At 46.2% G+C, this 10,519-nt stretch overlaps 1 pseudogene; it reads right to left on the bottom strand.

The window, feature by feature from the left end:
* Window positions 1–8,168: 8,168 nt before the first annotated feature.
* On the bottom strand, window positions 8,169–8,287 carry LOC134970462 (5S ribosomal RNA; annotated as a pseudogene).
* Between the last annotated feature and the right edge of the window lie 2,232 nt (window positions 8,288–10,519).

A 10,519-nucleotide genomic window follows, 5' to 3' on the forward strand; every position in this document is an offset into this window, starting at 1 on the left:
CTAAAAAGCCAATGTTCAGTAAGAAGACACAAAATAAGAAATTTAAATGATCTGAGGAGAAACGTAAACTTGCCAATATGCCATTTACGACACGGAGTGGCAAGGAACGGCTGAGGCCCTGGCCTATGTTCATGACTAGTGGTTCAGCTTCACATGACGATGGAAGCCCTCATAACTGAGGCCTTGACACTTATGTTGGTGTTAAAAAATGCGTCCGGTATCCGCCATTAGTGCAGTGGGATTTAGACAATTGATGGAGGTATTGTGTCCCTGGTACCAAATCATATCCAGATTCCACTTCACTAGGCAGGTGATACCAAGATTTTGCCAATTAATTCCAGTGATTTTGCCATTTAATTCCAGTGATTTGGACGTATAATTCCAGGGATTTGGACGTATAATTCCAGTGATTTTGCAGTATTATTACAGTGATTTTGCAGTATAATTCCAGTGATTTTGCCATTTTATTCCAGTGATTTGGACGTATAATTCCAGTGATTTGGACGTATAATTACTAGTGATGAGCGGGTTCGGTTTCTCGGAAACCGAACCCCCCCGAACTTCACCCTTTTTACACGGGTCCGAGCCATACTCGGATTCTCCCGTATGGCTCGGTTAACCCGAGCGCGCCCGAACGTCATCATCCCGCTGTCGGATTCTCGCGAGATTCGGATTCTATATAAGCAGCCGCGCGTCGCCGCCATTTTCACTCGTGCAATGGAAATGTTAGGGAGAGGACGTGGCTGGCGTCCTCTCCGTTATTGTTGAACTTGATTGTGCATTATTGCTTAATTGTGGGGAGGGCAGGGGAGCAGCTGTATAATATAGGAGGAGTACAGTGCAGAGTTTTGCTGATCAGTGACCACCAGTTATCCGTTCTCTCCTGAAAAAAACGCTCCATATCTGTGCTCATTGTGCTGCATATATCTGTGCTCACATTGCTTAATTGTGGGGACTGGGGAGCAGCTGTATTATATAGCAGGAGTACAGTGCAGAGTTTTGCTGACAGTGACCACCAGTATACGTTGTCTGCCTGAAAAACACTCCATATCTGTGCTCAGTGTGCTGCTTTATTGTGGGGACTGGGGACCACCAGTAAAATATTATATAGGAGGAGTACAGTGCAGAGTTTTGCTGACCAGTAACCACTAGTATATAATATATAGCATTACGGTACAGTAGGCCACTGCTGTACCTACCTCTGTGTCGTCATTAAGTATACTATCCATCTACATTCTATACCTGTGGTGCATTTCAGTTGTGCAGTTTGCTGACACAGTGACCACCAGTATACTATATATAGCAGTACGGTACGGAAGGCCACTGCTGTACCTACCTCTGTGTCGTCATTAAGTATACTATCCATCTACATTCTATACCTGTGGTGCATTTTAGTTTTGCAGTTTGCTGACACAGTGACCACCAGTATACTATATATAGCAGTTCGGTATGGAAGGCCACTGCTGTACCTACCTCTTTGTCGTCATTAAGTATACTATCCATCTACATTCTATACCTGTGGTGCATTTTAGTTTTGCAGTTTGCTGACACAGTGACCACCAGTATACTATATATAGCAGTGCGGTAATGAAGGCCACTGCTGTACCTACCTCTGTGTCGTCATTAAGTATACTATCCATCTACATTCTATACCTGTGGTGCATTTTAGTTTTGCAGTTTGCTGACACAGTGACCACCAGTATACTATATATAGCAGTACGGTACAGAAGGCTGCTGCTAAACCTACCTCTGTGTCGTCATTAAGTATACTATCCATCTACATTCTATACCTGTGGTCAGGGCCGGTGCTAGGGTGTTCGGCGCCCTCCTGCAAACTATCAATTTTGCGCCTTTCTACAAATACAAATGTGACTGATCTCATCCTCAAGGCTGTAACTAGATATTTTGGTGCCCCCCTCCCCATCAAGATCCCGCACGCCGCAAAAATATAGGGGCATAAAAAAATTACGTAAAGTATAGTGGTGTAAAATAATTACGATACATAGTAGTCTCCATTATTCAAAATGACGCCACACAGTAATACCAGTTATATACATTACGCCAGGTAGAGTCCCTTATATACATTACGCCAGATAGAGACCCCTTTTACATATTGCACCAGGTAGAGCCAGTCGCACATTATTCCAGGTAGAGCACCCTTTTACACAATGCGCCAGGTAGAGTCCTCTTTTACACACTGAGCCAGGTAGAGTTCCATTTTACACTTTGTGCCAGGTAGGGCACCCTTTTACACATGACGCTTCCCCCAGCACACATTACTATGAACCCCCCTTCATCAGCAAAAATGAATATGACCACGCCTCCCCAGCACAGTAGTGTTCGCTAGTCACATTACACCGCATAGTAGCGTCCGTTAGTCACATTATACCGCATAGTAGTGTCTGTTATTCACATTATACCACATAGTAGTGTCCGTTAGTCACATCACACACAGTAGTGTCCGTTACTCACATTACACCGCACAGTAGTGTCCGTTACTCACATTACACTGCACAGTAGAGTTCGCTAGTTACATTATACGCATAGTAGTGTCCGTTATTCACATTACACCGCATAGTAGTGTCCGTTACTCACATTACACCGCACAGTAGTGTCCGTTATTCACATTACACCGCACAGTAGTGTCCGTTACTCACAGTACACCGCACAGTAGTGTCCGTTATTCACATTACACCGCACAGTAGTGTCCGTTACTCACATTACACTGCACACTAGTGTCCGTTACTCACATTACACCGCACAGTAGTGTTCGTTAGTCCCATTACACGCATAGTAGTGTCCGTAATTCACATTACACCGCACAGTAGTGTCCATTATTCACATTACACCTCACAGTAGTGTCCGTTAGTCACATTACACGCATAGTAGTGTCTGTTAATCACATTACACGCATAGTAGTGCCTGTTAATCACATTACACGTATAGTAGTGTTCGTTAGTCACATTACACCGCATAGTAGCGTCCATTACTCACATTACACCGCACAGTAGTGTCCATTACTCACATTACACCGCACAGTAGTGTCCGTTAGTCACATTACACGCATAGTAGTGTCTGTTAATCACATTACACGCATAGTAGTGCCTGTTAATCACATTACACGTATAGTAGTGTTAGTCACATTACACCGCATAGTAGCGTCCATTACTCACATTACACCGCACAGTAGTGTCCGTTAGTCACATTACACGCATAGTAGTGTCCATTGCTCACATTACCCTGTACAGTAGCATCCGTTACTCACATTACATTGCACAGTAGTGTCCATTATACACGTTACACCACACAGGATAGACGCTTATACATGTTACGCCAGAGTAAAAGCCTCTAATACACGTTACGCCACAGTAGAGCACCTATACATGTTATGCCAGGTAGAGCCCATTATGCACATTATGCCAGGTACAGCCCATTATACGCATTATGCCGGTACAGCCCATTATACACATTATGGGGGTCATTCAGACCCTGCCACATTAGTGGCTCACAGTGCAGTTTGCCAGTGGCAGCAAACTGTGCATGCGCAGTGGGCATATACATTGTGGTCGCATCCCAATGGATGCAACCCCAATGTGATTGTCAGGCTACAGCGCAGCAGGGTTAAGGTGATGCGAGGGTGGCGCCGGAAAAACGGGGGTGGGCCGGGACCATTTTCGGGGCGATTGCATGATATCACACACAGCCGCTTCGAAAAAAAAGGCTTTTGACAGCGCTGCCAAGGGTCATCCTTAGATCAGATGAGTCGGCAATGTAATTGCGGATGCGTCGGGAGGTGACGCTACACATGCTAGGCAGCCTTGCTTTTTGCTGGGCGGCTCTCAGCATGTACAGGGATGAACGCAGATCCGGCTGCATATGTAGCGATCTGCATTCATCTCTGAATTACCCCCTATGCCAGGTACAGCCTTCATTCCCTCCACAGTGCGGCCCCGTTACCTGCAGAAGTTCCCGCCATGGGTGCTGCTCCTCCTCTCCCTTCTTCTCCGGGTTCTTGCTGGCTTCGTTACTCCAGTGGCACTGTATGTTTTCAGTGACCCCGAAAGGGGGAGAGGGAGTGGGTACTAATAATTACCAGAGCGTGGGACTGATGGTGGGGCTTGGCGGGGGCCCTGGTCCCCCCCTACCTTACTGGGCAGCAGCAGCAGCTCTCGGCAGCACATGCAGTGTGCTGTGCTGCAGTGGGGCAGAGAGGCTGCTGCTGCTGAGCCTCTGTCTATTCCTGTATGGGTGGGGGCGGGGGGGGGAGGGGGAGGAGGGGAGTGATCACACTGATCACATTCCCCCCTCGAATTGACCTTGGTGAGGGCTAAGGACTGAGGTATCAGGCACTGCAGACTGCACCCCCCACCCTGCTCGGCACTGGAAATATTTTCTTTTAGTAGTTTTTTCTTAAAGGGGCGTGGCCACGGCTCCCGCGATTAGGCCACGCCCCCATACATCTAGGCAGAACGGGATGTGACAGCGGCTCTCTGGGGAGGACGAGAGGGAGGGAGCCGCGCTGTAAGCTGCCAGCGCCGCTACCTGCCAGCCACTGTGACAGGCGCAGTGGCAGCCGGGATATAGAGCAGGGGGAGCGCCTCTTCAGCTGTGCGCCTCCCTGCACTGCATCCCCTTGCTGAGCGGCTAGCGCCGGCTCTGCCTGTGGTGCATTTTAGTTTTGCAGTTTGCTGACACAGTGACCACCAGTATACTATTTATAGCAGTACGGTACGGAAGGCCACTGCTAAACCTACCTCTGTGTCGTCATTAAGTATACTATCCATCTACATTCTATACCTGTGGTACATTTTAGTTTTGCAGTTTGCTGACACAGTGACCACCAGTATACTATTTATAGCAGTACGGTACGGAAGGCCACTGCTGTACCTACCTCTGTGTCGTCATTTAGTATACTATCCATCTACATTCTATACCTGTGGTGCATTTTAGTTTTGCAGTTTGCTGACACAGTGACCACCAGTATATATAGCAGTACGGTATGGAAGGCCACTGCTCTACCTACCTCTGTGTCGTCAAGTATACTATCCATCCACACCTGTGGTGCATTTCAGTTGTGCGCAGTATATATAGTAGTAGGCCATTGCTATTGATACTGGCATATAATTCCACACATTAAAAAATGGAGAACAAAAATGTGGAGGTTAAAATAGGGAAAGATCAAGATCCACTTCCACCTCGTGCTGAAGCTGCTGCCTCTAGTCATGGCCGAGATGATGAAATGCCATCAACGTCGTCTGCCAAGGCCGATGCCCAATGTCATAGTAGAGAGCATGTAAAATCCAAAAAACAAAAGTTCAGTAAAATTACCCAAAAATCAAAATTGAAAGCATCTGATGAGAAGCGTAAACTTGCCAATATGCCATTTATGACACGGAGTGGCAAGGAACGGCTGAGGCCCTGGCCTATGTTCATGGCTAGTGGTTCAGATTCACATGAGGATGGAAGCACTCATCCTCTCGCTAGAAAAATGAAAAGACTTAAGCTGGCAAAAGCACAGCAAAGAACTGTGCGTCACAAATCCCCAAGGAGAGTCCAATTGTGTCGGTTGCGATGCCTGACCTTCCCAACACTGGACGGGAAGAGCTTGCGCCTTCCACCATTTGCACGCCCCCTGCAAGTGCTGGAAGGAGCACCCGCAGTCCAGTTCCTGATAGTCAAATTGAAGATGTCACTGTTGAAGTACACCAGGATGAGGATATGGGTGTTGCTGGCGCTGGGGAGGAAATTGACAAGGAAGATTCTGATGGTGAGGTGGTTTGTTTAAGTCAGGCACCCGGGGAGACACCTGTTGTCCGTGGGACGAATATAGCCATTGACATGCCTGGTCAAAATAAAAAAAAATCAGCTCTTCGGTGTGGAATTATTTCAACACAAATGCGGACAACAGGTGTCAAGCCGTGTGTTGCCTTTGTCAAGCTGTAAAAAGTAGGGGTAAGGACGTTAACCACCTCGGAACATCCTCCCTTATACGTCACCTGCAGCGCATTCATCATAAGTCAGTGACAAGTTCAAAAACTTTGGGTGACAGCGGAAGCAGTCCACTGACCACTAAATCCCTTCCTCTTGTAACCAAGCTCCTGCAAACCACACCACCAACTCCCTCAGTGTCAATTTCCTCCTTACCCAGGAAAGCCAATAGTCCTGCAGGCCATGTCATTGGCAAGCCTGACGAGTCCTCTCCTGCCTGGGATTCCTCCGATGCATCCTTGAGTGTAACACCTACTGCTGCTGGCGCTGCTGTTGTAGCTGCTGGGAGTCGATCGTCATCCCAGAGGGGAAGTCGGAAGACCACTTGTACTACTTCCAGTAAGCAATTGACTGTCCAACAGTCCTTTGCGAGGAAGATGAAATATCACAGCAGTCATCCTGCTGCAAAGCAGATAACTCAGGCCTTGGCAGCCTGGGCAGTGAGAAACGTGGTTCCGGTATCCACCGTTAATTCAGAGGCAACTAGAGACTTGATTGAGGTACTGTGTCCCCGGTACCAAATACCATCTAGGTTCCATTTCTCTAGGCAGGCGATACCGAAAATGTACACAGACCTCAGAAAAAGAGTCACCAGTGTCCTAAAAAATGCAGTTGTACCCAATGTCCACTTAACCACAGACATGTGGACAAGTGGAGCAGGGCAGACTCAGGACTATATGACTGTGACAGCACACTGGGTAGATGTATTGCCTCCCGCAGCAAGAACAGCAGTGGCGGCACCAGTAGCAGCATCTCGCAAACGCCAACTCGTTCCTAGGCAGGCTACGCTTTGTATCACCGCTTTCCAGAAGAGGCACACAGCTGACAACCTCTTACGGAAACTGAGGAAGATCATCGCAGAATGGCTTACCCCAATTGGACTCTCCTGGGGATTTGTGACATCGGACAACGCCAGCAATATTGTGCGTGCATTACATCTGGGCAAATTCCAGCATGTCCCATGTTTTGCACATACATTGAATTTGGTGGTGCAGAATTATTTAAAAAAGGACAGGGGCGTGCAAGAGATGCTGTCGGTGGCCCGAAGAATTGCGGGCCACTTTCGGCATTCAGCCACCGCGTACAGAAGACTGGAGCACCACCAAACAGTCCTGAACCTGCCCTGCCATCATCTGAAGCAAGAGGTGGTAACGAGGTGGAATTCAACCCTCTATATGATTCAGAGGATGGAGGAGCAGCAAAAGGCCATTCAAGCCTATACATCTGCCCACGATATAGGCAAAGGAGGGGGAATGCACCTGACTCAAGCGCAGTGGAGAATGATTTCAACGTTGGGCAAGGTTCTGCAACCCTTTGAACTTGCCACACGTGAAGTCAGTTCAGACACTGCCAGCCTGAGTCAGGTCATTCCCCTCATCAGGCTTTTGCAGAAGAAGCTGGAGACATTGAAGGAGGAGCTAAAACAGAGCGATTCCGCTAGGCATGTGGGACTTGTGGATGGAGCCCTTAATTCGCTTAACCAGGATTCACGGGTGGTCAATCTGTTGAAATCAGAGCACTACATTTTGGCCACCGTGCTCGATCCTAGATTTAAAACCTACGTTGTATCTCTCTTTCCGGCAGACACAAGTCTGCAGAGGTTCAAAGACCTGCTGGTGAGAAAATTATGCAATGGGAGAGGACAGAAGGCTCTTGTGTGGGCGCACTCTTAAAATGAAAAAAATACTTGAAAGTATTAGAGAGAGTATTTTAAGATATAACTTTTATTATTAAGGTTAAAACAAGATAAACTTCCCACAAATCTTGTAAAATAACCGGAGATTATTGAGGAAAATAAAAAAATGAAAAAATGAATGTTCTGGTCTCTTAAGTCGTAAGAGTATGGAAAGGGTTGTAGACATGGAGTAGTCATACCCCCATTTCCCCTGACCAGTACAGTATTTCTGTATTAATGGAACCGGGGGTTTCTTAGTCACAACACAGTTTCAAAATAATTAGGCTACAACTAGCTGAAATGGTAATCAGTGGTCACCACTCAAGGAATTATACCCCTGAGTATTGTTAGCATGCCATAGCCCTAATTGCGGGCAGAAATTGTAAGCAAGAAGTTAAGGTCAGTTGATGTAGATATTGAGAGCAATAAAAGAAGGAGAAAGTAGAATTAGTGGTGATACTGCTGTTGGTGTGTGTTGGTCACATAAGAGAGGAAATTAATTCCTGACCTACTACACCAGGTATTCACAGGCAGTCACCTCTCCTGATACTAACCTGGCCCAACGCTGTTTGGCTTCCAAGATCGGACGAGATCGGGCACTGACAGCGTGGTATGGTCGTAGGGATTTATGTGTACACCAATGAGAGTGCACCTATATAGGAAATTGAAATTGAAAAGTGAAGGGTAAAGATGATAGAAAACGAAAATGACGGATAAGATAAGTACGTGAAAATATGTGGATCTGCTTTCCACGTTAGACCCGGTTTGAGAGATTCCACTGGTGTGGTACTCTATCCCGAGAATCGTGAATGAGAGTCCACGAAAATTGGTGAACACAGATTATGAAGATATTCAGGTTAGTATCTGTAATGGAATAAGGCAAAGATTAAGCTGTCATTAGGCGGTATACAAAATTCAGGTGGGGCTGAGCCCAATGACCAACCGCAGACGTTCGTAGGCGTCAGAAAATTATAACCTTAGGCAAATAATGGTTTTTTGTTTAACCTTGTGCCAAAGAGTACGTATAGGGTTATTTATGAAGATACAGATAATATAACCCCTAAAGAGTAGAAAAACATACAAATAAACAAAGAGATGAAAAAAATAATATAAGATGAAAGTAAAACTAAAGATGAAAATAAAAATGAAAAAGTAAGCTGTATTGGGTAATATGACCCGATACCGGCAGCATGAAACAAACTGCTCGGTGTACTGTACCATGCAAAATGATGATGTTAATACAAATAATATATCCCTTAAAGATAAGAGGTATATGAGATACACATAAATAAACCGATTCTGATGTAAGTAATATAACCCCTAATAGGGGAAGCTATATGAGTTGATATACCCAGCTGTTATGACGTAAAAATTGAGATAATTGGTATGCTGCACAGGACAAGGCTAAGATCCTGTTGTAGACATGCAGAATACTGGTAGCAAATTGATAAGACAAAAACAGTGAGTTCCTATCCCTAGAAAAAAATGTCAAAGCAGATACAAAATAAACTGACCAAAACAAATGCTGGCATAAGACCAATGATTTTAGGTGACTCACAGAATAGCCTCAGATACATAGGAGGCTGAGTGTTAGGCTGGTCTAACGGCAATGATCCTTACAACAAGGATAATCTAAGTAATTAGAGGGAGCTTACGAATCTCCAGTGAGTTAGTTATGATCCGTTAGAATGGTGCCATGATAAGACTGTGTGGACGGAGTTCCCCGCAGAAAACGCGTTTCACCCTGTGGGCTTGTTCACAAATTGTCAAGTCAAGCGGAACGTGACCCGTCAACATCTCCTCCTTCACATTCTCCCGCAACTGGGGGTGCGAGAAAAAGGCTAAGAATTCCGAGCCCACCTGCTGGCGGTGATGCAGGGCAGTCTGGAGCGAGTGCTGACATCTGGTCCGGACTGAAGGACCTGCCAACGATTACTGACATGTCATCTACTGTTACTTCATATGATTCTCTCACCATTGAAAGAATGGTGGAGGATTATATGAGTGACCGCATCCAAGTAGGCACGTCAGACAGTCCGTACGTATACTGGCAGGAAAAAGAGGCAATTTGGAGGCCCTTGCACAAACTGGCTTTATTCTATCTAAGTTGCCCTCCAGTGTGTACTCCGAAAGAGTGTTTAGTGCAGCCGCTCACCTTGTCAGCAATCGGCGTACGAGGTTACTTCCAGAAAATGTGGAGAAGATGATGTTCATCAAAATGAATTATAATGAATTCCTCCGTGGAGACATTCACCAGCAGCAATTGCCTCCACAAAGTACATAGGGACCTGAGATGGTGGATTCCAGTGGGGACGAATTAATAATCTGTGAGGAGGGGGATGTACACAGTGAAAGGGGTGAGGAATCGGAGGATGATGATGAGGTGGACATCTTGCCTCTGTAGAGCCAGTTTGTGCAAGGAGAGATTGATTGCTTCTTTTTTTGGTGGGGGCCCAAACCAACCAGTCATTTCAGTCACAGTCGTGTGGCAGACCCTGTCGCTGAAATGATGGGTTCGTTAAAGTGTGCATGTCCTGTTTATACAACATAAGGGTGGGTGGGAGGGCCCAAGGACAATTCCATCTTGCACCTCTTTTTTCTTTAATTTTTCTTTGCATCATGTGCTGTTTGGGGACAATTTTTTTGAAGTGCCATCCTGCCTGACACTGCAGTGCCACTCCTAGATGGGCCAGGTGTTTGTGTCTGTCACTTGTGTCGCTTAGCTTAGTCACACAGCGACCTTGGTGCGCCTCTTTTTTTCTTTGCATCATGTGCTGTTTGGGGACAATTTTTTTGATGTGCCATCCTGTCTGACACTGCAGTGCCACTCCTAGATGGGCCAGGTGTTTGTGTCGG

The sequence above is a fragment of the Pseudophryne corroboree genome, chromosome 11 (assembly GCF_028390025.1).
Source record: "Pseudophryne corroboree isolate aPseCor3 chromosome 11, aPseCor3.hap2, whole genome shotgun sequence".
Taxonomy (NCBI): domain Eukaryota; kingdom Metazoa; phylum Chordata; class Amphibia; order Anura; family Myobatrachidae; genus Pseudophryne; species Pseudophryne corroboree.